A 27,330-nucleotide genomic window follows, 5' to 3' on the forward strand; every position below is an offset into this window, starting at 1 on the left:
GGATTCGAGGTGCAAGCAGAAGCCACTGCTGCATCAGTATAACCTTCCTCTTCTGAGTAAATTGCCAGGATCAGCTTCTCAGTCGCTGCTCCAACACTTGACTTATTTTAGACCTCTTCTTTAGGATGAAAGCGAATCCCAGCCTTACCGGGGGATGTCCAGTCTAAGTGGGTGCACTGCATGAGAGCACTAGAGCAGAGGCAAGACTAGACTACTGCAGTGCAAGGAAGTGGTGGACTTCCTTCTTCTTCAGACCACCCTTTCTCTTGGCTGCTCCCTTCCCTGGCACTTTCCCTTCTAACAGTGGCTACCTCTTTTTCTTCACACCGACCTGCCTCTCACTTTTGCTCTGAGAGCAGCATCTTTCTGAGGCATAAATGCTTACGGCTGCATGCCATTTTCCACAGTTTTCTCTACCCTCATTTTAATTCCTCATTTTCCTTTCTTTCACGCAGTGGTCTGCATTGAGATGAAGAACTATGCCCAAGTATTTCAGCCGTGTGCTTTGTGTTTCGTTGGGCACATTTCCAAGAGTTTTGTAGCTGTAATTGGGCCCACAAATTTAAGTGAGCTCAGTAACTCTCAATATAACTCTTCAGGTCCTGATTAATATTTAATTAACGCAGTCCTTAAGACATGAGTCATTGCATAACGTTTCTTTTGCAACCTTATCCTCCTTTTTCGTCTGTGATTCATGTACACTTTTGTGAAGTCTGTCACCTTTACCATCATGGACAATAAATTGTCAATTACAATACTACAACATTCCAGTAACAAAATCAGCAGTTGTTGACAGAGAAAAGAATATTTTGATAATTTTGAGTAACAGCAGTTTTTATGCATTTGGGAATCAGAAGAAGGCATGAACTGTATTTTTTTACCTTTGCAAACTTCTAGGAAGCGATCCATGGACCAACGCTTGAGAACCTCCTTCACCTTTGTACTTATGATAACATTATAATACTTCAGCTTGGGAAGGGAATTAATGTTTCTGAAAGTGGCAAAAATAAGTACTTTTTTGAGTGAGAATTAATGAAAATGCTGTTAAAGGTGATACAAAACCAGGGATTTCCCCTCTTTAGCATGATTCTTCTTGTAGTGCTCCATGCACCGGCTCTTTGACTCCACTGACACCAATTTCTTCATGGTGCTTCTGTATCACAGGGCTGATTTTCAAGTACTTTTTCAAAGTTATGTATTCAAGTGAGACCAACAGCTGTCATCCATGATGCTTACGATTAAGGCTTCAGAAAGAGTTTAATCAGTTTAATTTTCTCTCTGCTCATTTTAGTAGAGAAAGCAGAATAATGCTACCAGCCCATTCCATAAAGGTTGCAATTAAATCAGCATTGAGTGGGGGAGCTGGATTTGAGCAGCAGCTTCACTCTCATGCTGTGCTAAATGTTCATGCAGAGTAAAGGGAAATATGAAGTATTGGTGTTTGATTGGCTTAAATCTGTTGGGTTAATGTTTACATGAATTTAAGCTGTTTTTTCCCCCTCTTCACTTCTCTTCTTTTGCTTTAAGATCTTAGCAGGTTGCTTTCTGCCTATTTATTGGCACTGCTGTTTTCAATAAATCTGAATCCCTACATAAGACAAGAGGAAATAAAGTAGACTAGTATGGTACAGTAAATGGTTTGATAGGACAAACTGTCATAAGCTTACCAATAGGGAAATAAAACAGGTAATATCTGGGTTGTTAAAGCCTCCCAGAAGGGTAGCTGCTCACTTTTCAGAAGGAATTCAGAAGAGCATTAACGACATCAAATATGACATTTTTAATAGGGTTTGAACCACTGAAATACAGCTGCGCTCAACAGGAAGAATGGCCAAGCTTGGTTCTTTCATTAATCCTGTTTCTTTGCATTATTTGCACTAATGTGCTTCAGAACAGATGACTGGGTCAGTTCAGAGGTCTGTTTAGCTCAGTATCCTTCCTCAGAAAATTTCCAGAAGTACCTCCACAGGGAGCAGAGAAAGCACACAATTGTTTGCCAAAATATTCTTCTAGCCTTCAGTAATTTGCAACTTGAGGACTTCCTGAGCCAGAGGTGATATCTAGGTTTATGGTCATCCTCTAAGGTTTCTTTTACAAAAATTCATCCTTCTAGTCCATGCAAACATTTTATTGTCCATAATATTCTGTACAAAGGAATTTTACAGTGAAACTTTTATTTATTTATTTATTTTTAACCTGCCATCTACGACCTCTTCTCCCAAGTGACAGGGGACAGGACAAGAGGGAATGGCCTGAAGCTCCACCAGGGGAGATTCAGGTTGGATATCAGAAAAAAATTCTTCACAGAAAGAGTCATTGGGCACTGGTAGAGGCTGCCCAGGGAGGTGGTCGAGTCGCCTTCCCTGGAGGTGTTTAAAGAACAGGTGGATGAAGTGCTTAGGGACATGGTTTAGGGAGTGCTAGGAGTGGTTGGACTCGATGATCCAGTGGGTCCTTTCCAACCTGGTGATTCTGTGATTCTGTGATTCTGTGTGACCTACATCTAGTATTTCTGAGCTTTTGTATTGGGAGAAGCAGGTAACAACTGAATTCTGTTCGCCATCTCTGTTTTACTTGTCATTTTGCTGATACCTCTGTCAACCACTCAGCCACCTTTTTTTCCTAGAGTGAAGAATTAGGTGAGGCAGATCTAGTAGGTAGACATGGACCATTTTCTTTCCTGAGGATTAGTAACTTTGCCAAAACTGGACATGTCAGTTAGGGAAACTGTGAGGTCACATCGAAACTGATAAATAGTTAAGACTGCAAAAGAGGAGGATAAATTGTGAAAATGTCAAAACATTTCATTTTCACATTTTCAGAATGAAGTATTCTGCATTGCTTAAATGTTTGTTTTGACTTTATCTACCTGGAACCTGAAAGTTCTGAGTTCTTAAATGACACTCTAGAAGGAAGTAGAGTGCAAGGCTGACAAAAAGACCAAATAATCAAAAAACCAACCAAATTATACATTCAATTTAGGATTTAATAAGAGATATCCATTTTAACCAAAACTATTAATCCAGCTTACTTTGCAGAAACAGAAACATCGATTTAGATCAAATTACTGCTGTGATTTTTCAGTATGGCTGTGGAACAGAGACACCTGTCATGTTCCTGTCCGTATTTACAGGTCTCTGAGTGTTTTTTCCCCAATATTTTCGGTCCTTATTTTCAATTACCATTCTTTTACTTGATCATACACATTTGTGCAATTGAAGGCAAGTACCTGCTGATTTGATACTACTAATGCAGAAAGATCTGGCAAGGCTTTGGCCTGTTTAACCTTTTAAACCAAAGGACAGCAAGAAAAATAGCTGCTCCATTTAAATATATCAGGACAGACATGCCAAGGAAGGAAGAAAATATTCACTGAGTGAAGATAATTTAAACTTAAAGACAAAATTGAAAAAAAATCCCAAACCACCTCATGTGAAAATATCTAGTTAGGAATTTCTAAAAAAACCTGACTATCTGAGAAGCAAATTTATGGAGACATGGGAATAGAAAGGAGTATGTTTAAGACAGAATCTGATCAATTTATGAAAAACATATGGTATAGTAGCTTGGGATAAAAGCTGAACTTTGAGACTGTTTTGTGCCTTATACACACTTTAGAGAAGTGTAAGAGTCCTGTTCTCTAATTTGCTACAAATCCAGTATTAAATGTGTCAAAGGATCACAGCACTACTGCCATGCCTCATATCAATATACCATGGATGAATATTGTGCTGAAATGTATCTGTATGCTGGACTGAATCCTTGATGATTCACTCCTGGGTAAACATGGACCAGAAAGCTGATATGTATTCTCATTTCCAAAAATCTTCAGCTTTGCAATATAAATAGTCTACGTGAGCTAACACCAAACCGTCTCTCAGTGAGCAACATTAATACCAACCTTTTGGAATTGTAGTTTGGTCTGCAGATGTTCTTCCCATTAACTGATGTAGGAAAAATAACGTAAAAGCTGCCTTTGGCTCCTGGGAAAAACCTGCTGTCAGAGAGATGGCCTGTCCCCCAGAACTGTTCTTGTGAGAGATAACAGCTGAACAGTGATTTTATATTTTAAGGTGCTTGAGTGTTAACTGTTAGTGATGATGTGGTCTCTGTTAGGGTGTTGGCCACCCTTTTGCCTGATGTCAAAGGGAAATTGGGAAATTGGGTTGCTCCTGCCAGAGAAGGAGTTAGATGCCTGCTGTTTATTGTTCTGCTTGTACTCGTCAGAAGGTGTCTAGAAAAGATTTCTACACCATTTTCAGTCCTTAAAAACACATCCCATCCTCAGTAGTGTCTATATGCAATACATACTGACACCATAAGTCTACCAGGAAGAAATTATTTTACTGTTTCAGTTTATTTTTTTTAACATATTTTCTAATTCACAGCTATGGGGTGAATGTAACTTCAAAAGTTGCAGCAGACAGAAGCCAGTCAGGTAACCCTCCATGTGCTGTGACTGGTACAAAAAGAAAAGTTGAACTCTGCACCAAAAAGATTATGTACAAGAAATGTGCGTGCCCAGAGGGAGAGGAAACAAAGGGGAGCACATCATACTGCTGGTCCAAATGCTTAATGTACACTTTGCTGCAAAGCAGTTCAGATTCCACAGCAGTGATGGGAAAGCATCTGTGAGACCAGCCTATACTTGTGCTATTTGCTCAGGTTGGTGGTAAGTGTGAACTTAATTCCTGCCAGACTGAGACCAGGCTCAGTCTCTGTGGGCTGGTCTGACCATCCTTGGGTTGTGACTGACCCCAGTCACCATCTCTGTCCCAGCTCTGCACTTCTGGCTGGGACCTGTGGGACATCACCATGGGCAATGCCCTGTCCACCACTGTCATCCTCAGTCCCCGACTCGCCTGCACTCGCCCCACCGCTGCATCACACTCTGGAGGGACATCTCAATCTGTAGGTGGTTTTAGATATATGTACATGCATAAGTAATGACCCTGCTGACTCAAACCCTTCAATGAGGATGTATGATGCTCATTTCTCACAAAGAATGGACTTGCATGACTACTCACGGATTGACCTAAGGCACAGTCCGCAGCACAGCATTTTAGAGGAGCCAGCTCTGCCATCAGTGACTAAGGGCAGCCCCCAGATACACTCTGCTGCTGGTTGCCCATCCCCAGGGCCTCTGGGCAATACCCGAGACATTAACACTCCAGCACTCACGGGTTTATGAGATGGAATCATTAGTGTTTGTGCTGGTTTCCACTTGATGGCAGCAGAGCCCACAGGAAGGCTTGTGAGCAGTTTTCTGTTTACTATTGATGGAGGAATGGAAGGCTATGAGCCCTGATGGCATAAAGCTGACTTTTGAGTATATTCAGTATATTTTAGATTGTGACTGTCATGGTGATGAGAGTGGCTCTGACAAGCACCGGGTCCTCCTGTCTGTTTCTCAAAAGGAGAGGCACAAATACACATTGTCTTTTGCAAGAAGTGGAAACTCCACCACAGAAATGACACATGAAACCAGATTTGATCCAACTCAAGTTCATGTTTGTAAAAAACTTCAGTGGATTGGGGAAATACTTCTGAATTCAGAGTTTTGTTTTTTTTTTTTTGCCTGTTTGTTCTGAATGCTTGCATGCCATGCAAATAAAAGCAGCCAGAAGTTGATAATTTCTGAGATTGAGAGAGTTTTTGGTGTTGCCTTACAATTGTTTTCAGGCAAATGTCCATAGAAGAAACTAAAAGAGAAGAAATTCAGAGAACAAGCAGAGAAGCACAGAAAGGACATGGAGTTACAGAAAGAATATTTTCTGCAAGATAATCAGCTGCTCTGTAGGCACATCAGTGTTTTAATTACGTCTATATGAGCAGGTGTTTCTTAAGAGCCTAATCAGCTTCTCAGTGAAGGAATTTCAGGTGTAAACTAGAGGAGCTTGAACTTTTCTCAGCTCTGTCTTCAGCTAAGGACCCACACACCTGGCAACTCCACAATTTACTGTGGAGCTGGTTGAAATCTTGTCATCTTCCAAGGTCTGGAACAGAGGCTGTTTTTCTTGTTCTTGTCTTAGTTCTAAGGTTGTTTTAACAAAAACAGTATATATATTATTTTTTCAAGTCCCATTAGGCACCAGTATAAAAATGAGACTTAAATACCATTCACATCTTCTTGGAAATGTTTCCCATTGCTAATTAATTGCTCTCCACTTTCCTGCCAGGACAAATAATATTTTTTTTATAAAAGCTCACTTATTCCTCACTATAAAGATACATATTCTGCAAAATTAAAGAAAGAGCCAAAATGTCAGCTATGTTGGATGTCTCTTTTTCATGGATTCTGGTGGAATCACAGCTGGCACATTCAACCTGGTCCTTGGAAAGCAGGACAGAAAAGAACTGATGGAGAAAATCAGAAGTTCCTGGAAAGCCCATCACCCACTTTCCCTGAGAAGTCAAGTTTTGAAAATGTTTTCTCTTTGTGAAGATACAATCACAGAATCATAGAATCACCAGGTTGGAAAAGACCATTTGGATCACTGAGTCCAACCATTCCTATCTGCCACTAAACCATGGCCCTGAGCACCTCGTCTACCCATCTTTTAAACACCTCCAGGGATGGTGACTCCACCACCTCCCTGGGCAGCCTCTGTCTGATGATCCTTTCTGTGAAAATTTTTTTCCTGATATCCAGTCTGAACCTCCCCTGGCGCAGCTTGAGGCCATCCCCCTGTGTCCTATTACCTGTCACTTGGGAGGAGAGGCCAACACCCTCCTCTCTACAACCTCCTTTCAGGGAGTCGTAGAGAGCAATAAGGTCTCCCCTCAGCCTCCTCTTCTCAAGGCTAAACAATACCAGCTCCCTCAGTCACTCCACCATCCTGAGTCCCTTCGAAAGCACAGAAACCTTAGGAGAATAAAGCCATAATAGAAAAGCTTTCTTACAAAACCTGAAGAGATGAACAGATGGGCACGTAATCTCTTGTTCAGACATCTTAACTTGTTGCAGGTCTTTGGGCTAGAAATCTGGTGTTTCACATACTGCAGGAGCTATAGCAGGAGTTAGCAGGAATAACAGTGATCTACAAGACTCTGAGTCACCTACTTTGAGGTTCTTATCTGATTTTCATGGGAACACTCAGGGAAATGAAGTAAGCCCCTATAAAGTGGAAATATCACTACAGCTTCTCCTTTTGTTTGGATTTCTTCCTGCCTTAGGTTCTCCACAAGACTAACTTCATGGGGACTTTGAGGGCTTATGGGGAGTGGGATAGTGGTCAAAGGAGCTGACAGAGGCACCGAATTGAGGCACAGAGAACGATGCTTGCTTGCTTGCTTGCTTTCTCTGAAGGTTTTGAAAATTACTGCTTTCAAAGATATTTCCCTACTTTATTTTTTCAGTGGTTTAGTAAGATCTGCATCCTACAGGTATCTGTTGCATTAGTTAACATTAACTCTGAATTGCTTATTCACTGATTCGAGAGAGTGTTATGAATAGTGGTGTCTGTGTGAGAAAACCTGTCCATCATCTACACTGACACACACTAGTTTTTGGCCTAAAATTATTCTATGACTGCAGTGCATGAGACATTTTAAAATTCCATGAATCAAAATTTATTTTAATCTTTGGGAAACGTAGGAAATATATCACAAGCCCCTGACACAACTATCACAGCCAGAAATGTCAGAGTTTTAAACTTGCCTAGGTGTCAGACTCTGTTCATGGAGGGCATATTAAAGGGTTAATACATTATTAATCATTACAAATATATTACAGTGTTAAATCAAGCACAGGAACAATAAAAAGTGTTTACAATCTGTGGTCATGGACAAGTCGTCCACCTACTGGAGTGAAAAAAGAATTGATATAGGCTGAAACAACCATTTATTAGGACATTTATAACACATGCAGTAAGGTTTACAGCCCTCTTTTGCAGGAAACTTTGATCTAGATTTAGTTTTTAAAGTTTGAACTTTCTTGGTAGCAATTTCTGTAAAACTTCCCATGAGGCAACATTCAGCGTTAGTATCAGATCACAAAATACGGTGGGGAGCATCAGGCACCTGTGTTGGTTGTACAGCAACCGAGTCTTCTGACAAACACACAACACCATTGCTAGTGAGACAAGATCAGGTCTAAAGGTAAGGTGGAGGCATGTTCCAAAGGGTAACAATAGGAAAAATCTTTTTTTTTCCCTGCTTTTCTCCATTGTCCAGATTAGTTTGTCATATTAACGTGTTAATCATAGAATCTATGTTAATCATAGAATGGTTTGGGTTGGAAGGGACCTTTAAATGTCCTGAAGTTCCAAGCCCACTGCCATGGGCAGGGACACCTTCCTCTAGATCAGGTTCAGCTGAATATTTGTTGCGTCTTGGTAAATATCAATCTATTGTTGTATGTTTATGCATTAAGGCATTTAGAGTTTTCACAGTTATCATTTGACTGTTACTCAAAACAAAAGACTAATAAAATAAAACATTCTTTTGTGACTTCATATAGTCTGCTTTAAACATAATTATTTGTCCTTATATAGTATTGTAACCTTTACTTTAATAAGAGCCTTCCATTTCTCCATTTAGGCATATATTTGATCTTTGATATTATTTATGGGGTAACAGTCAGTGCTGTTGACATATCTCACTTATTCTTACTCAAAAAGGTTTGAAATTGTGGCGTGAATTGGAAAGTGATTTGGAAAGCATTTAGGTTAGACGCTACATTTCTGATAGATGAAGAAAACTAATATTAAAAGTCGACCCACCAACCAACTTTTTTCCACAAAAAATGCTCAGGTCTTTTCAACCCTGTATGGTTCTTCCTGGTTTTGACATTTGTGAAAATATATCAAGAGATCTGGAACATTGTTTTTAAATTCAGCGGAAAAATAAAAAAGTTCAGTAACTGCGAAAGGCTTTTCTGGATCAGTAGGTCCAGGTTCTCATGGTACAGAAGGCAATCATACATCATCCTTTTTGTTAATGGCAAAACTTAAAACTACTTCTCTTTCCCTTCCCTTCTTAATCCTCTTCGAAGCTTTTTCCAACCTCAATCAGATTTTAAAAACATTTTTCCAATCTGAAGACTGAAACTTCAGCCATTTACAACAACATGTTCTTTCTTTACCTTAAGTATTTCTTCTGATCACTGTTTATCTTCTAAGCCAGCTATGTCTCAAACCCAAAAGGGGTTTTCTCTTCCTCGGACTCAAATAACCATCCTTCAAAGCACCCGTTTCAGCTGAATTTATCCTTCTCTTGGCCTGAGGTGCGTGGAGTTGCACACAGGGTTTTCAATCAGAGCTCACTGCAGTTTCTGCAGTGTCATTACCTTTTTTCTTTCCTTGCTGCCTTCTTCACCTAACACTAAAGCTCGGAGAGCAAAATCTGCCAAAGTAAGTTTGCTTGTGACAAGACAAAGGCAAAGACTCTCAATGGCAGTTTTTAATGAATCCACATGAGATGAACGTGGGTTCCTCCACTGGAGGTAGGATGAATTCTGCTCACAGACACCCCTTTCTAATGAAAACAAGTCATCTTAGATTTTTCCACTTTGTTTTCTGAAGCAAATCATGCCATGTGCCACAATTGGGACATTTTACCTCGAAAATAGTTTCATACACTAAGGAGCAGCTTATTTTGGGGGATGGGGATTGGGCCACCTGCATTTCACTTTCTGTCTGCCTCTGGTTTGGCAGGAGGTGTTCCAGGTATTCCCTGGGGAATGACACAGCCTTGCCTGTAGAGAATCATAAAGCAGAATGGAAGAGGGGAAAGACAGTACTTAGCACAACTTCTCACTGTCTTCTCTCATCTCATTGCGCCACATGCAGAAATAAAGATTCTCTAGGTACTTGTTCATGAGTAAGCAGAACTGCTATTACAACTCCTTGCAATCACCCTCCCAAAACAAGGTATTCCCTGATGCTTACTGATCCACGCACCACCTAATATCTGTATAAAATAGAATACAAAGTCTTAATCTACCTCTAGTCTTTTGTGTGGTTTAGTCATTTAAATATAAAGGGTTTGATGGAACTGCTCTTGGGGAGTTAGAAGTACTAAACAGTGTATGAAAAGGTGAAAACTCAGTCAGATGTGGGCTCTGAGCTTTGTTTCTAGAAAAGCTTTAGAAGAAAATGTGAATAGACTTTCCACCTTCTCAGATGCTCAGTGTGACCTTTAAATGGGTAGTAAAGACAGCAATAAAACTGCCTAATGCACAGCAAAATCCTTACTGTGGATCCCTAGTATCTCAGGGACCCACTACTGCAGCAGAACAAGGCAAATTGTTCAAACCCTGAATAACAGCAACTGCTAGTTCATATCCCAGGGCTTGTTAGACTGTTGTCTCAGAGATGGGTAGGGTCTAGGCCCCACTGTCATACAAAATTACATATTTCAAACCTTTTAAGACATTACACATGGTAATCAGCCATTCAGACCCACCCGGCAAGGCAAGCCCCCCTTTTTCAAGTCTTTCTTTGCCAAGTATGTAATTTTCTTGTCAGACTACAGTCTTCTTCATACACATACACACACACACAGAGAAATCTCCTGTGGTAGATGTATTTTCTGGAAAGAATTTCTTTTATTTTTAGGAATAGCTTAAGTAACCTAAAAACTTATTATTTCGCTTACTTCTTGCTGTGTGGGAGGTATTAATTACCTACCAATTACAGCTTATAAGGGAGAAAAGTTTTTGAAGTTGCTTTATAGTGACAGAGATATGAGGAATACCTAAATTACAGCTAGGAAGTTTTGAAGACTAAATTTATTTTATTCAGCTATTATAAGGTTTTTCTGAAAAGCACTTAGAATCATTTCTGATTAAATAACAAACCTCTAATTAAATACAATAGGGACTGTCTTCTGCTCATGCAAAGTCCTGTGCAGAGTAACTTATCTTTCTTTAGGAGGAAGAGAAATTATAGATACTATCCTGATCAGAAAAAAAAAAATACTGCAAAAAATCTCTACATTAGCCTAATTTCTTATGGAAATTAATTTCTCAGCTGGATTCTTTCAGCTGAGGATGCTTTATCTCCTCTCATTCACACTTCTATTGTTCTCTGAAATGAAAGAAAAATCCTTGTTCTTTCAGCTTTAAAACCCAAAATATGTTAGAAGTTTTCACAGTTTGGATATTATTTTCTCCTCTTCCTCTCTTATGGCATTAGATGTACTAGAACGAGAAATCTTAACATTTTTCAGTTTCCTTTTTTGAGCTTTTTAAATAGTAAAAAAAACCAAAACAGCTTGGCAAGAGGTAAATGAAACTCTTCCAAGTACAGAGAAGACACAGTTACAGAAAGGGAAAAGAAAAGAAAACCAGAAAAAACTTGTGAAAACTTTCTGGGTGGCTTTATTCCTCTGAATCTTTTGAGCAACAAAGAAAAAATCTTTTCTTTCCCCACCTTCACATAATTTAATAAAATTGGAGATGAGAGTATAGAGGAAAAAAAAATTAATTGCAGACGAATTCAACAAATACATGTTTAGAAACCAAACATCATATATAAATAATGTACTCCCAAGAATATCTAGATCTCACATATGATTGGAAGTCAGAAGTTGTTTAACAGAAGTAGTTTATACTGGCATGAAGTTTTTTGTAGCATGGTTAAACTTTACTTCCTTCATAGATACTTGACCTATCCTCATTGTCTGGATTTTCTGTTAGGAACTAAACTTTTTTAGTTTGCTAGAGGTAAAAAATGAAAGTCTCAGTGTAAATCTCTCAGCCTCCTTTCCACTTGCTCCAAGTTCTATTTTTTTCTGTATGCAGGAGTGATGTAATGTGCCTTCAATCAATGTGAACAAACATGGCTGAGAAGGAATCTCTCTCCTACTTTTACTTAGAGGACAAGGATCCCTCTGCTGGTCTGTGAGACTTTCAAATATGGAATATCCTCCTTACCTCTAGCAGCATTTGTGAAGAGTAAGAGAGCAATTCCATAAGATCATTTACTGCTAGAATAAAAGACCTACACAAGTCTGAAGGTGCTCTGATAAAATTATTCTCAGGTAATTCCAACAATCTATATTTTTAGATCATTATTAGCTTTTAAGTCTTAATTGGTGCTGAATATGTCTTCATGTTACCTGTTATATCATTTGGCTGACAATTTAAAAGTAATATAATGGTGCATAAAAGCCTAAAATTAAAGAATACTTAATGGTACTTACTGTATTGATCTAAAAATAAGAAATCACAAGGAAGAAATAGTACTGTCTGAGCTAGCTCATTAAAGAACTGTACCAGTGACCATGGATGTGTCTAACAAATTGCTGTACTTTTACAAATGGACCAAAGCAGCAGGTGGTGTAAAGTAGAACACGTCCAGTTACTTCATTAGAATGAATGTAGCATTGGCTCAGAATTTGACCTGTTTAACCACACAGAAGGCAAGATGACAGCTGGTTGCTACCTAGCTTTCTACTGAAACTTTTATTCATGAATGATACATTAAATCAATAAAAATAAAGAGTGCTACTATAAATGTTTTATTTATATTATGTTGTACTACTTCTGGGCCTACAGCCCAGTAAGGCTATTGCTATCCAAACATAACTAAGACAATTCTCTTTGCTCTGGAGAGCTTCACCTCCTAAATGAGGAGTAAATTGGAAAACAAAAGTACATAAATTGCACAAAACTCCAAAATTGAAGATGCAACCTTAACTTGGCAGTTTTTATCATGGTATGTGGTTCCATTGTTGCAGATCATGCTCTCGCATGTTTTTTTCCGGTTTCAGTACTAACTAGAGACTACATTTCAAATGTGTCCTCAGGGTATGAATAAAGCTGAGTCCTGAGACCTGTATCTTGTTACTATCCAGACTGTATGGTGAGGTCATGTTTACATGATCAAATAAGTGTGATCCTTGACCTCTGGGCCAAGTATACATGGCTGAAGGAAAGTTGTCCACCTGCATCCTCCACTCTACCTTGGACTTGGGCATAGGTTTCCCCTAGATGCCATTTAGTGCCCCTACAGCCCTGCAATGAGGTTACTGTTCTGTACATTCATATTTTAGGGTATCTGTAATTGTTGTCTTCGTAGCATGAAATTGCAGATATGTGTTGCCGGGCCTAACACATGGCATTAAGGGCTCTTAGGAGGTATTTGGTCTTTGTGCAACAGTACTGGAGTTCTCAGGCAAAACCTGAGACCAAGGTCTCCAACCAAACTGTGCTTTGGGAGGTGTCCCAGGGTGGGCTCTTCCCAGATCATAGAATCATAGAATTGTTTGGGTTGGAAGGCATCTTAAAGATCATTCAGTTCCAACCCCCCTGCCATCGGCAGGGACACCTCCCACTAAATCAGGCTACTCAAGGTCCCATCCAACCTGGCCTTGAACACCTCCGGGGATGGAGCATCCACAACTTCCCTGGGCAACCTGTGCCAGTGCCTCACCACTCCCACAGTGAAGAAATCCCTCCTTATGTCTAGTCTAAACCTGCCCCTCTCCAATTTATAGCCATTGCCCCTAGTCCTATCAACACAAGCCTTTGTGAACAGTCCCACTTGGCTATTGCCTTGTAGGGAGCTAGATGGGATTTTTCCAGATGTTTTTGGCAGACCAGAATTAGCTTCATGTTCAGTACTGCATGATTGAAAACTTTGAGCTCAAGCAAAGGCATGAAAAGAAAAAAATAAAAAAAATCTCAGCACTTGGGATGCACCCAAAAATATCTGACTGTGTATTTTGAGCCTAAATGGAAGCTAAGTTGTTTTGAAAGTCTGGTCTTGTGTAAGATGACATACAAATACAAAGCTTTGAAAACACTGGTTGCATATATGTACTCATTGGGACCACTCTGACATCCAAGTACTTGTTTTGTTGGAACTCTAGTCCTCAAATCGTATCAGTATCTACTTAATTCCTCTACATTTTGTTATTACAGACTGTTTACTGAAAACCAGAAAACGGTTATTGATTCTCTGGAACTCAGGTTCCACCATTTTCTAATGGGAATCAATTTTAAAATCGCCATTAATTATATTAACTACTCAGGCAACTTTAGTTTAGATTTACACTGTTATTTTGAATTGTGTTGATTCCAGTCTTAAAATGAAGCTTCTTTAACAGTTTTCTTAGGATAATAAATGAGGGTAAGACAACTGCGATAATTAAGAAGACACAGTCCCTATACATCAGATGAGCCTCATTACTATTACTCTTAGTACTAACTTGACAACACATTTTCATCTGGAAATACTGCAGCTATCCTTGTTGCATTTATCTTCTACTAACTACTCAGTCCAGTAAGTTTTGCCTGGTCCAGGCAAACCTGCAGAGAAGAGTATTACTTCATCTATTCCCTTTCATATTGCCAATTCCACAGTTGATCAGATTGGTAATGCCTTTCACTGCAAATCTGCAAGATAACTCTGTTTCAGAACTAATATCACAAGATTCTCAGCAGAAGAAGAAACATAAAAATCAGACTATTTACCATGATAATTAGGAGAATAAACAGAATCTCGCCACTGTACCGAAGTATTTTAAAGCCCAATGGATGGTGTCACCTCAGCTTAGAAATGCTCTTTATGGACTGTCTAGCCCAAATACTCCAGGCTTCAAATAATCGCCAAAATCCAGTCTCTGAGTGAGATATATCTCCTTGTTACACACTGTCAAATTATTGATATCTGCTCAGAATTTGAGGCATGCTTGGACACTATATCTACCATTAATGACGCTAGCATTTTTGGGGCAGTCTGCCTGCCACTGTGCATCCATCTCTGCCATCATCACTTTGTTTCTTTTAAAGATTTTTCTTGCCATCTTGCATAAGCTGTAAGCTTTTTGGTTTACAACCCAGAACCACTTAGCTTCTCTTCAGACCAGTAATTTGCCTTTTAGTGGCAAATTACTCCTTCAGGAAAGGCATTTATTCCCCCCACGGTTCACACACAGTAGCACATCAGTATACACATTCACAAAGGAAATGCAGGACAATCAATTTATCTTGTGCTACAGACACTGACAGCTTATGAGGGGTGCTGGTTACTTGCCAGGCTTCTCCAGCCTTTTTCCCTTCTCTGTTGCACGTTGCTGTCTCTTCTGTCTGCTCTGCTTTACTTGCTTGCTGCAGGCACACACAGGGCTTTTAAAAGGCCTTTGGTACCTGAACTGGTTTGTCCAAAATTGGCTCAGGTACCTCTCATGGCAATGAATTGTTTTTGAGACTGAACCGGTGGACTCCAAAGGAAGGGCTGAAGCAATTTCACACATCTGTCAGCATTATTTCAGTTATTGTAACTCACCTGCTGGGAAAGGTTACCCTGTTATGTCTGTCCAGTACTCTCCTAAAGAGAGGACAAAGAAAGTGAAAGAAAAATATTTAAGGGTAAAAAAGCATCTCTGGAAGGGTTGTGACAGCTGTTCTTTTCACTACCTGACAACACTTCTGGTTGTTTAGCTGACACCAGTCTATCGAATGCCACCTGCAAAATTCTTTCAATGAAAGACCCGGCCATCAGGATTCTTTGTTTCCTCAGAAAGAAGCAGTATAAACCACCACACATCTCTATCATAGAAACACAGAATCATAGAAACACAGAATCATAGAATGACCAGGTTGGAAAAACCTTTTGGGTCACCGAGTCCAAACATTCCTATCTGTCACTAAATAATGTCTCTGAGCACCTCATCTACCCATCTTTTAAATACCTCCAGGGATGGAGGTATTTATCTCACAAGGCTACCTGCTCACATGTTATTGGCTGGCAATCAAGCCATTGGCTTGGGTGGATTACTTGGACTATAGTCCGGACTTGGATAACAAAGCAGAAGAAGGATAGGGACAGATTATTCTTGCGTTTATGTGCATATGTGATGTATAACGAAGTAGGCTGAAGTCCTTTCCTTGTCCTCTGTAAAAGACAAAAGACAGATTGACAAATATGCCCTTCCCAGTTATTTTCACTTGGATCCTAACATGATGCTTTACTCCACAAGGCTGTGGGCCGTGTGATATGTTCTGGCAAGGAGCATCTGCTAACCCTACAAATAAACTCCAGGAGGTATCCAGCAGCCCTGCTCTGACATATGCAGGATTCATCATCAGTACTAGCGCTCTTCTCTCAGCCTTGGCTCTACAAGCTCATGCCATATGAAAGGAGGTATGCCTTTTGGGCATCAGACGTTTCAGCTGTGTTAATTAAACCCTACAGACTAACCTATGCCAATATAATTTCTCTATATCTCATTCTAAATACAGTCAATAAATAGTTGGCAGGAAAAGATTTTTTTTTCTGAAAGATATCAATTAGATAAATAATTTGAGCATTGCCCCCAAGAACAGCTGGGAATAAAATGACATTGCTGTTATTGGCAGATTTCCATCAATCATCTGTATTAGCCATGTGTTGGCTTTTGTCAATAAGATTTTATTTTTGTTCAGCTTTTCCTTATAGATATTGGAATTCTTTATAGCCTGTTAGGCTACTGAGAGATATATTTAGAAATACAATTAGCAATCCTAATGCTATATTCCTTCGTCCCCTAGGGAACTCCATTGAAATTGTTTTGAGTTTAGGTCCATGCAACAAAATAATACAGCTTTATCGCAGGAAGGAAAATATTTTGTGCAAATAAACAGAAATTAAAATAGACAGTGAAAATTGCATACTTCCTGGGCACGGGGAGACAGAATATTATATAGCCAGCCTTGCAATAAATGCATTGCTCTTCAGAAAGGAGGCAAGAACAAAAGAGAACTAAAATGCAAAAGATATATGAGAACTTGTTGTCTGGAAAATTGTATTTGAAAAAGAATTTTTGTCCAAATAGCCTGTCACCTAACTTTTAAGGAGTATTTTGACTAGTTCTAATTTCTAATGAGTTTTGAAACATAATACTGAAGAGTGAATAGCACAGCATGGCACAGCTTCACTCCTCTGTCATCAATACTCTCTGACTTGTCCTCTGTGCCCTTTTCAACTCCAGGCTAAGTCTCAGTACAGAGGCGAGAGACTACGTTATCATGACCTATCTACTGCAGGTCTTCTGTTAGTGGAAGATCAGTTCACTGAGCATTAAATAACATAGTCTGTCATAAGCCCAGGATTTATTTGGCCCATTTGATTTGGAATGACAGCTCTCACTGTTGAGAGTAGAATAGAACCTTTTTAGCCTCCATCTCTAGGATCTCTGTGATAGACCCTCTGGGGAGACATTCCTCCAGAGGAACTTGATTAGATTTACCACGCTTACAGCTCCTGAAGTTCTTTTCTTCATAGCAGGTTGGAAAGGCAGAAGAGGGTCCCCCTCTCGAGAAAGGCAGCATGCGAGCTACCTCTTCCATGACAGTGGAAAATTAATGGAGACATCTGTGATGGTCTTAGATTGGAGAGACCACAAATGTGCACAAGCACACGTATGTGCAAACACACATACACACATCTGATGTACTATACAAAATCTCTCACAGGACTTACTGTCTGTTAACTAAAATTTTAAAGCTAACTAAAGAAAAAGCCTGTTTTGAATAGAAAGTATAGCACGACTTAACTGATAAAATCACAGAATGGTTTGGGTTGGCAGGGATCTTTAAAGATCATCTAGTCCAAGCCCCCGTCAATTAGCAAGGACATCTTTTAGTAGATCAGGTTGCTGAAAGCCCCATCCCTCAGTTAGTTTTCCCAGTCAACTGAAGACAATTATTTTTAGTGAAGCTGACTTTGGATTTGAGGATGTGAAAATTGTATATTAACTGAAATCATAGAAATAACTGACCCTAATAGTTAAATGACTAAATATCTTCTCCCATTGAAAGGCTTTCCACTGGGAAAGCATTCAGTGGAAAGAAGTCTTTGCTGCTGGGAGTGCTATGACTGCTGCAGCCAGCCCTGTCCATCCACACAACGTTTCCGACATCCCTCTCCCTGTGTGAAATCAGAGGGATCAGCCAGGGACCCTGTCAGGGCTAGACTGGTCAGAGCACTGGCGACGAACAGAAGTTGACCATAAAAAGTGAACATGGCTGCAGAAGAGCCAATCAAATGCAGGAAGGAATATAAGTGTTAAGAAGTTGTATATTTGAGAAGTTGAAGCTTTCTATTGAAAATTACTCTTTAACCATTTTTTCTGTTTGATGATCTGTTCCAATGACAATACAAAAAGAATGAAGCTAGGATAAATTAAACTTCTGTTTAAAGATTAGGCAGAGGACAGGTACTACATGAATACTCAGTCATCAGATGAATTTGCATTTCCTGCTAGCCATAAGTACTAGATTGATACTCTGGTATTTCAAATATAAGCCACTCAGAAGCACTTTGCAGGTAGATTCTGCAGACGGGATAATCTGTATAAATTCTGTGCGTGTGAGAGGCATGTATTAACATCCAAACATTACTATGAGTGCTTGAAAGGAAATTGTGCAGAGTTACTGGAATTAAAACAGGATAAAACATCTCTGGAAATCAGTTGGAAGTAATTCTTTCCACATTGCATGCTAAACACTGTTTTCACATTTTTGGGGGGAGATAGTTTGAATTAAAACTAGATTCTTCAACCTTATTTTTCTTAAACTCCCCATTTTTCTTAAAGAAAAAATAGGCATTTTTTAAAGCACAATATCGTTGAAAGTGTTGTTTTCGTATTGAGGGTAATGTTGCTTTATTTCCAATGATTTAATTGATTGAAAGGATCAGGTCCTTTCAATGATTTATTTGATTTATGGAACCAAATCCTCAAAAAATCTGAGGATCTTCTTAGTTTCCTTCACCTGAAGATCCTTAAATTGTTGTGCAATGCTTCCATGCCCTCCCACACGGAGTAAGACTTTCCTGGTAACTAAAGCACTTTTAAGATAAGATGACCCTCAAGAGTGTTGTCCAACGGTTGCAACTCATTTATTTCTCGCCCCTTTCCCAACAGTTTAATGGAATACTATTGTGTGAGCTGGAACAAGCCACTCAACCTACCAAGATCTAATATTCTTTATCTGTAAAACAAACTGTATCAAAATACCTCAGTAGAGTGCCATGGGACTCATCCTTTCAAGCACCTGTGAACTGCCTGGGGGCTGTTGCTGAGTGCGATGTACCGCCTGCTGTTTCATGAGTCTTATGTTTCAGGCTTGGCAATGCTGATGTACCTGTACTCTGCATTCATTAAAATCCTAATCAAAGAAATAGTCTCACATGTAGATTTTCAATTTCTCTGACTCTTCCCACTTAGCAGAGCGGGGCAAGCCTCCAGGATGAATGGCAGGAGAAGAAATCTGAATGTGTAAATGCCATTAAATGAGAAGCCCATTCCATGGCAGCAGGCAGGCCAAATATCCTGCTCCTCTAGCCTGTGAAAAATAAAAACAAAGAAAAAAAAGTGTATTTTTTATCAACTTGGGAACAGTTTTGCTAGGGTTCACCACCTGCATCACATTAGTACTTTGGGATAAGCTTCCCTTGATGCTTATGATACCATTGCAATCTCACTGGTCGTCTGATGACAGAATAGAGCCCTTAGCAATCCTCTCACTGCTGTCACCAAATGGTACCACAGAGCAATATTGTTAGCAGCTGTTTTCCTCCACGTGAAACATTTGCCATTTTGCTCTAATTTGTACAGTTTAATTCCTATAATGGGAGTCATTACAGTGTTTCATTATGATTATTCCTTAACCATGAATTCCTCAAGGAGCAGATATATTACCATGCAGCCATAGCAGCTAAGACAAAACAGTCCCATTTATTCTTTTGCTATATCTTCATCCCGTAGGGATTAAACCCATCTGGCCTAGCCACGACTGAACATTAATGCAAGCAATTAGTAAATAAGCCTTTTTCTTTAAATAAATGCAAACATGTTTATTTAAGCAAATGTCATTCACTTAACACAAATGCCATTGGAACTTCCAAATAATTTTCTTCTAGAAAATTATCCAAACATACACTTTGGAAGTACTGTTGGCTTATACTAAAACGTGTGCTGTGACTATCCCATCTAGCTGTATCCAAATAGTATTTAGGCATGTACTCTTTATATAGGAGTATTTATGCTTTTTTTCTCTCTGCTTAGAAATGTGCCCCCATATTTCGTGTCCAGAATAAACATATCTGCATTGATTACTAAATGGTAAACCAACCAATTCACACAAGCTCAAGAATGTCTATAACTGCTGGCATATTTATATCTATTACTAACAACTCATTGCTGAATAGAAACAAATTCCAAGATCAGGCAAGACCTGAAAATTTGGAGGGTTTTTTTTGGGAGGACTGATTGAAGTGACCTGGATGGTTATACATGGATGTTGCAAAGGATCTTTCTGTATAATGAGAGAGAATATTTTAGAAGAGATAGAGGTAACTATGGCAAATACTTGCCTACCCTTATCTACTGATCTGACAGCCATAAGGTTGAGATGGAGCAGTTCAAGACACAGAGGTGTACAGCTCCTGTGCACAGACCTTCTTTTTAGAGTATGTGTATGAGGTCTGACACAAAAAAACCCCTGAGACTGTGCCTGTAACTTTTTTTATTTAACAAATTAAGAAAATCAACTATAATCACTTCCAAAATAGTACCCTTCCAAGCCGACACACAGTTAATGATGCTGGGTTCACACAGAAATCAGTTCATAGAAATCCAAACTCTGGATTATTGGAAATGTCACCAAGTCTCAGTTTCTAGAAGTTTCCAAGATTTCTGATTTCTTCTCAGTCCCATAATCTCTAGCTTTAATGGTGTTTTTTTCTTTTTGCCTTTTTATTCAAAGTGGAATCCAAAACCATGAAGGCATATTTGCTTCCCAAACTCCCCTCAGTGACTTATGAGCATCTCACTATTTATGCCAGAAAAACAGAGTGCTCTCCTGTGTCAACACCACCAGTGATTCCCAAGAATGTAATGTGGATTAATCAAACATGCAATGAATACAAAGACAAAGGATAGAATACCTTTATAGAGATAAAAGTAGTTAAAAAGTCCTTGGAGCTAATTGCTGAAAGGTAGTTAGAATGGTTAATAGACTATAACACAGTGATACATTTCTTCCTTCTCAGTGGAAACAGAATCGCTTATCTTTATTTACACTACAGCACACATCAGCACAAACCCATTATCATTACAAGAAATCACGTACCATTGAGACAGGCTTCAACAGACAACAAGTTGATGATTTGTATATAAAGTCAATGGACTTGACATGTGCAAATGAGCTTGATAGCTGTACACTATCCTTGTGTAACACCACACTAAAGACCCTAATTTGCTGAAATCTGCAAGGATCTTTTTCATTTTCCAATCAACCTCAACACAAAACTACTACCAGAGATAAAGAGACAGCTGGAGCTTCGCTGTCAATAATGCTTCAAACTGCATCTCAATCACAGCACCAGTCACACCATGGCCACCATTGTAGCACCAAGTCTAGAGGAACTCGATGTCTAGAGGAACTCAATGTCTAGAACAGCTGATTTCAGTGGAAAAGGGGTAGTTTACCATGGTGATCATTAAAATACTTTCAAATAGTTTTTCTGAACAACACCTTCTGAGGCCTAGATCTGGCCTTCAACTCCTACAGGAGTTACAGATTTACACATACATCATTCATGAGTGTAAACTGAATTCTAGGATCTTTGGGCTCTAAGCATATTTTATTTGAAGAATCTGTCTGGAATATCATTTATTAAAAAAAAATGGTTGGCATTTATTATCATAGTACGTTATTTTCCCAGACTTGGTTGATTATGCTTCTGCCTTGGATCAGCTTTGATAGTATTTATTCCAACGGGATCTCATTAGTTGCAATGCAGGAAATTATTTCTAAATTAACTGGCTCCAACTATTAGTTCTGTATACATTTACTCATAGAGCTACTTGAAAAAATTGTTGGGCTCAAGTAGGTATAATTTTTTTCATTAATTAAGCGATACTTTCCTATCAGTACCTCAGTCGTTTGGATCTGTCAGGATTGAGAGCCTGACACTGAACTTGTCGGACGGCTCCCATTCTCTTTGACAGACTGCATTAGACTGCTTATGGTGAAGTTCCTTTAGATCATGTCAGACATTAAAGACAATCAGGTTTATAAAAGAGACTACGTTGTCAGTTTAATCCATTTGCAAAGCTATCATTGAACTCGCAAAGCAGAAATAGATCAACTGCGATTTGCAAACTGAAAAAATATAATGGCTGATTTTGGAATCAAATTTGACCCAGTAACTTCTTAGGGAGTTTTAGAAATTTTAGCCTATCATTTTCAGTACTTTGCTTTGAGTACTTTTGTTTCTCTTCAGGCCAATTTTACTTCAAATAGTACTGTCAAAATCATGATACTTGGTGCATCTAAGGGCAAGTAGTTCAACAAATTTCCAGCTTTTTTTTGTGTGTTCATCTATAATTATTAATTCTTTGCAAACTATGATATAATAGTCAGTTCTGCAATTCTCCAGGCAAAAAACATGTCTCTTTCTATGTATGGTCTTTACTAGGTATAAAACCTTTGCTACTGAAATGATTTTCTGTACTTAGACTGGTTAAAAACGTTGGGATACATTCTCAGAGTTATTACTTTGATCTGTCTGGAACTAAATTAACTAAATTGAACTGAACTGTTTGCTTTACAAAGGAAATATGGCCCTATACCACTACTCCACAAAGATCCTGAAAAGTATTCCTTACTGAAGAATATACACCACCAGGGGATTTCTTGTCCTTTATTTAAAGAATAGCAAGACAAATAAGAAAATAAATCCACATTTAAATTTTACTGTTTCCTTTCATTCTCAGGAGAGAAGAAGATTTTTACGCACTACTGCTCCAAAGGCTGGTAGCACTTTTGGACTCTGCAAGCTGCTTGCTTCAGCAAAAAAACAATCTGATTTCTGCAACCCAAGATGAAAAGAAGCTGTTTACAGAAGCTCACCAAACTTTAGAACTTATGTATGTAGGGCGACATTATTTAAACTTTCAGTCTTCCTCTTTTATTTCCTAATAGCATGGATATAGCCAAAGAAAATGCCTGCAGTGCCACATTAAGAGGCCCCTCTGGCACGGGGGCCAACTTTCAAACTTTTTTTTTCCTCCAAAATAGAGCGACCATTTAATCAAGAACAGTGCAGGGCTATGCCAAGCCCTGAATTATGCCTGGGAGTTATTTAGGAAACTTTGAGCATAAAAACACTCCAAGCTCTATTCTAACAATTAAGCAATATAAACACTCGCTTGTGTCTAAGACTGTGCCATAGCATTGTTTAATTTACTTTTACTGCTAATAGGAGTAAATGCTTGTAATATGAAGTATCTCAGTATCTCAACTCCCCCCCGTTATCTCCTAGCAGCACCTCTGCTTTGACCTGCCTCCCCTACAGACAGCAGTTTCTCACAATCGCTGAGCACTATTTCTAGTTACAGCCCTTCCTGTGAACATGCAGCTGCTTTTTTTGACCAGCAAGGAGCCAGGTATGGATGTTTGGCATACTTCCCACTACATCCTTGCCGCAGCTCCAGTGGTGTGATCCACACTCAGATGTGACTGCAGCTGGTGCAGTTCTTTGTTCAGATGCTTTAGCTACAGACTAAACCACCTCGGGAGATGGTTTGTGTGAAACAGAAAGAGGTCAGCTTGTAGTCAGAGGGAGGGAATTCCATGTTCATCGGAGGTTTTCAAGATGTGACTGGACAGGGTGCTAGATAACCTCATGTGACCCTTCCCATGAAAGGCTGATGGTCTCCTCTCAGCTTTTTCTTCTGTGGTTGTTGCAGGATGTAGAGTCAAGAGTCTGTTCTCGCTCTTGGGATTTTACTGTTGTTCTTTCAATCTCTTAGTTTTTTTCCTTACAGGCCACTCTTCTGGACGGAGCTTTCCATACAAGACTTTAACCTTGCACACCAAGATGAAAAGTAAGCTCCCTCTTTTTAATGGTGGCAATGAAAGGTTTCTGAACATGGCCTCCTTACAGGGTCAAAATCATGGAAGTAACAGAACAACTCCACATTCTGATTTATTTTTTAATCTCCTGACTCTGAAGCCCTCACTCTGAAAAGTGAGGACATTTGAAGGAATCAAAAATATCTCATTAACTCGCTTTAGTGATACATGACAGAGTTATTTAGAAAATTCTGAGAATGTGGAATATCACCTTACATTAACGTACTATAGACAAGGTTCTTACTTGTTCAGTAAATTAATTTTAAAAGTTCAGAATGCAATACTTGGTGCACAGATATTGCCACTAGATGGGAGTCAAGAGCTGGGTAGGAACTGGGAGCATCACTGCCATGGGATGCACTCAGGGTGCTCTCAGCTGCCACCCTCAGCTGTGACATGCCATATTGGAGCTGCACACTAATACACCTGGGACCACTTTCCTAAGCGTACACAAGCAGGTTATTCACTCAACTGGAAACCTTTTTTTTTAAATGAATTGGTAGTGGTGGTGATGAATTGTCGAGGGAGTGGGATATTTTTTAAATAACTGTATTAATTCTCTGCCTCTAAATGGCTTTGCCGTAGGAAATTCTCTGCTTTCATCTGCAGCACTGATGGATAGGAACATCTTTCACGTTATCTCATCTGCATGAGGTCTATTAAAAATACAGCTGCCAAAGGCTTTTACGGGCCAGGAATGCTATTAGCTTATGTGTTAAAAGGATGGAGTTTGAGTGCTTACAATGTCACACTCTCTCTGTGTAGCTTTAGGCAAGCTGCTTTTTTTCTGTATTTCAGTCCTTCCTTGACTCCTTTTTTTTTTCCTATTTAAGTGTCATATAATGGAATTTCCATTCTTCCTCAATGGAGAGGAATACTATAGTGACTGCACTATCAAAACATTGTACAATAGAGAAATGCCTTCGAGCAATTAGTAGATATATTTTTTAATGAAAGTCTGTTTTTTTTGCAGTTTTGGATGGCTCCTTACATTTAACTTTAGACAGGATAATAGAAATTTGGTCCATATTGTTGCCTAAAACTTTTTGTAAAAACTGAATAAAGAAAAAAGATTTAAAAAATGTAATAATTTGAAAAAAAAAGGCATATTGATCTCAGCCAGAAGGGGTCTGGGTTGAGTAACCAGTGGTCTAAGCTGGTCTTTGTAAGGAATCATAAGTAACGGATAAAATAATAAGGAAAAAAGGCAGTTAACACAAAACCTTTGCCAAAGTTTTTAAACAGTGACACAGACAGAAAGAAGTATAATTTGACATCTCTGACAAATGACTTCTAGAACATCCTGGTAGGACCTTAAAGTGCACTGCAATACGAGTGTGCTTTCACATCCTCATTCTGGGAGTTACGGTAACTTCACAGAGATGGACAGAAGGACTCCGAGGATCCCTCATAGCCATATCTGCCAGATTTTGCAATGACGTGTTATTAAACCTGGAGTTTCTTTTGCCTCTTTTTCCCTCTTAACTTTTTCTCTCTTTTGCTCTTATCTTACATTTCTCTATATTTTTTTTTCTTCAGTCAAGAATGTGTGTTCATTGACTCCGCTGGCACAGTTTGCCTGCACACACAGCAGCTAATTGAATCATATTAACATTGGTGTTCTCCAGTAAAAAAGGTACAAATAAGAACACCAAACCCAGAACTTATGCATCAGGGTCCTTGTTGGAGTCTGGCTGCCTGTGATCTGGGCCAGCTTTGATGTGGCCTCATTGGAGACCTCTGCCTGTCCACTCAGGCTCAGTCTTGTCTTTTTGCTGATCCTGACCTGCTCACTCGTGTTGCTGTCTTGCTGGCCCAGCTCTGCTCTTCTGGCCAGGTCCTGTGGGATGAAGCAGTGTTAGGGGGTGGGTACTGCTCTGCCTCTCATCATCATCCACAGCTTCTACCTCTGCTGCCCTCACTCAGCGCCTGCTCCTGTTACCCCCTAATACTGTATTTTCCATTCTTGTCGCTTTCTCTCTCCTTTTGAAAATTTGTCTTGCTTTGTCCTGAAGAAAACAGTATGGCAACATTAGCAACTTCATACCATCTCAATAAAATTGCCTTTTGTCTTCTCCCGATGAAGGACTACCTAAATGACAGTCAATTGTTGAAAGTTTCCATCAGCCCCCTCTCCACCTTTTAAAGAAGAGAAATATATTGTCATGCTGTTAAAAATAAAACCTCAATATTTTAACTATCTTTCCTTTAAGAAGTTTTAATAATGTTTACCATGAGAAGAACCATGCCCAAATCTCTTGACTCAGATTTCCATATAATTTAATAGTTTAGATTCTGCTTGGGATGAGTCTTACAGATGCCTCTAACTTCTGTACTCATTTGGTCCACCAAAACTACCATAAACCTAATTACTGATCAAAGAAACCTTTTTGAAGCGCTTTTCTTTGTCTAAGAAGGCACTTAATCTAGTCAAACTGAAAAGATTGGTAATCAAGAGATCTTGGATGCCCATTGCTGAAATTATGTTTTAAATATGATACATTGAGGAAGTGGATTTTCCTTTGCAGAAGGAGGAGCATATTCTTGCAGACCAGAAACAACCTGGGCTTCCAGATTTCAGTCCCCCAAGATGAAGAGAAGGCTCCATGGAGACCTTATAGCAGCCTTCCAGTACTTAAAGGGGGCCTACAGGAAAGCTGGTGAGAGGCTCTTTATCAGGGAGTGCAGGGATAGGACAAGGGGGAACGGTTTTATGATGAACGAGGAGAAATTGACATTAGATATTAGGAAGAAAGGTTTTACTGTGAGGGTGGTGAGGCACTGGAACAGGTTGCCTGGAGAAATTGTGGATGCCCCACTCCTAGAGGTGTTCAAGCCCAGCTTGGATGGGGCTTGGGCAGCCTGATCTAGTGGGAGGTGGAGAGGTGTCCCTGCCCATGGCAGGGGGGTTGGAATTAGATGATCTTTAAGGTCCCTTCCAACCTAAACCATTCTACGATTCCATGAAATCCACAGAGGTAGAACCATTACTGGAAACAGCAATGGCCTCCATCAAGTAGCAGCTCTTTCTCACCTCAGCCCCCATTTGTAGCCTCACATTTGTATAACTTATAAGTCACTATTTTGCTTCTAACTTCAAGCTTAACCCTAAGCTGAGAAAAGAGAAAGGAATGATGAAAAGGGTTACTAAATAGAAAAAAAGGATCAAGATAAGAATGTTTTTTCTTTGTATGTTACATACAGAACTGTAACTGTAAATGGGTGCCAGTACTACATGAACCAGGTTTCCATTGTACTGCCAGAAGCCCAGAGCTAAGTATAATATTCAACATAAAATAATACGAATTATTATTATTAATCCCAGTGTAAACATACAGCATTTGTAAAAGATGGATACACTCCTTATTTCAAACATTTTTCTGTGAAGTAAAGAAAAGAAAACACTTCTGCATGGAAGAGTAAATGTTCACTGCATTGATAAAGTAAATGCCACTCAACATAAGTACTCCAGAAGA

At 39.3% G+C, this 27,330-nt stretch overlaps 1 long non-coding RNA gene across 1 annotated transcript in view; it reads left to right on the forward strand.

Moving 5' to 3' along the window:
* Positions 1–27,010, forward strand: part of LOC128854171 (uncharacterized) — a 38,235-nt gene extending 11,225 nt beyond the window's left edge. Inside the window, exon 3 of the long non-coding RNA XR_008453125.1 lies at positions 22,714–27,010. This is a non-coding gene — a long non-coding RNA (uncharacterized LOC128854171). The remainder of the gene's footprint in view (positions 1–22,713) is intronic.
* The last annotated feature ends 320 nt before the right edge of the window (positions 27,011–27,330 follow it).

Source organism: Cuculus canorus, chromosome 1, assembly GCF_017976375.1.
Source record: "Cuculus canorus isolate bCucCan1 chromosome 1, bCucCan1.pri, whole genome shotgun sequence".
NCBI lineage: Eukaryota > Metazoa > Chordata > Aves > Cuculiformes > Cuculidae > Cuculus > Cuculus canorus.